This window comes from Rousettus aegyptiacus, unplaced genomic scaffold (genome assembly GCF_014176215.1).
Source record: "Rousettus aegyptiacus isolate mRouAeg1 unplaced genomic scaffold, mRouAeg1.p scaffold_m13_p_12, whole genome shotgun sequence".
Lineage (NCBI taxonomy): Eukaryota > Metazoa > Chordata > Mammalia > Chiroptera > Pteropodidae > Rousettus > Rousettus aegyptiacus.
The window spans coordinates 41612663-41614593 of NW_023416287.1; positions in this window are offsets into that span (position 1 = coordinate 41612663).

Here is a 1931-nt window from a genome sequence, read left to right on the forward strand (position 1 = left end):
CGATTGAGCTGTTTTCACTGACTAGAGTCACCCATTATGACACCCCAAATTGAGAATTCCTGTTGGCATAAAATTGGCATCGATGACGTTTGTTTGATACCTGTTAGCTTTGCAAACAGTTGTTTGGAATACAGTGCTGCCGTATAGGCCCATTCCAAATGTTATTTTGCCCAGTGTTAACATTCCAAAGATTTGAGGAGTAAGACCTTCAATGCAGTTTCTCTGGGATGGCAGCTTCGACACCATTTGAAGTGACTCGGTTTATATAAATTTTTACAAATCCTATATATCCAAAATATTATCGAAACATGTACAAGCCACTGTTAATAAGATATTTTTACATTCTTCTTTGTATGTGCTAAGTCTGTGGAATCCTGTGTGTGTATTCTACGCTTAGACCAGTAGTCAATTCAGACTCTTCTCATTTCAAGCACCCTATGGCCCAGTATGGTTGGTGTCTGTAGTATTGGACAGCCCGTCTTTAGGTGGAGGGTGGGGGTGGGGGGGTGGGGTGGGAGCCAAGAAATATCAAGGAGTGATAGGGGCTTTTTTTGAAGAAAAGGAGAAGCAGTGAAAGAGAGAGATGGGTACCACTGGATACAGGTGAGGGGAGCCTCTTTAAGAAGACAAACGTTTAAGCTAAAACCTAAAGGACAAGATGTCTTGCTGAGTCCAGGGAGAGAGAATTTCAGACAAAGAGAATGGGGCTGGGCTCAGCTCTCCAGGAACAGAAAGCCACTGGAGGGTGTTTACACAGGGGAGGGATATGGTCCAGAATTTCAGCCTAGCAGCTATGTGGATAATAAACTGCGGGTGAGGGCCCAGGAGCGAGGTGCAGGGAGACACCTACCAGGATGGTGCAGGGAAGGAAGGACGCAGTGAAGGGAGCAGGCAGCTGAGGGGATGTATGCCGAAGCACATGGGCTGCTCTTGCTTCTCCCCACAGGGAGCCATGTTACTGACTCTAGTCCTGCGTCCACTGCGTGGAAAACTTTCTTGATGTTTAACCACTCCTTGAATGAGATATGATACATATACAATAAAATACTTCATTTTGTGTGGCCAGACTGAGAAATTTTAGCAAACTTGTACCCCAGTATCACCACTCCATCAAGGTCTAGAACATTTTCATTACCCAGGCAAGTTGCCTCGTGCTTCTGCAGTCAGTTCTGTGGCCAGCCCTGGCTCCTGGCAACGCACACACTTGTCCCTGTAGACTCTGGTTTTTACCTGATCTTGCGCTCCCCATAAATGGAATCATGCAGTGTTAGTACATGTGTGTCTGGCTTATTTTGCTCAACGTCATTTTCGAGCTGCCCTACATTGTCGTGATAACCTAACATGGCTAAGACATAGGATCTGAGGTCCCTTGTAAACACCTTCTCTCCTTTTCCCCCTTCCCACTACTCAACTCAAGAGAGACATGAGGGTACTTTCACACCGCGTGCCAACATTTGCAAACCTCTTATGGCTCTGATAGGGATTGATGCCATAACATAATGAAACTGTGATACTCCCTGGAAAGCTTGTTGACAGTCCCGTAGAAAGAGGCAAGACAGAGAATAGTGGTCTTAACTGTTTTGCGCTTAATGGAGGAAAAGAGAATCTTTTTAAAAAAGCTTTTTTTCTCAGGATTTACCAGGCCCTCATTGCTTTTTATTACAAGGTACCATTTATTTTCACAAGCAGCATAGTTCCTAGGGCAGCTTAGGTGTCCGAAGCAGCACAGCTAAGGGGGAGGGGGCAGGGAGAGGGCATCTAGGGACTCAGGCAGGAGTCTTGTGCAGCTGGGTGCTCTCTGTTCTCTCTGGGCCTCAGCCCTGGCCACAAGGAAAACAGGATGGCTCTGAGTTGGGTTGAGCAATCCCTTTGGCATCTCTTGGTGGTCAGAGTTTCCTCTTCAAATCCACAGTGTGGTTGCTGCTGTGACT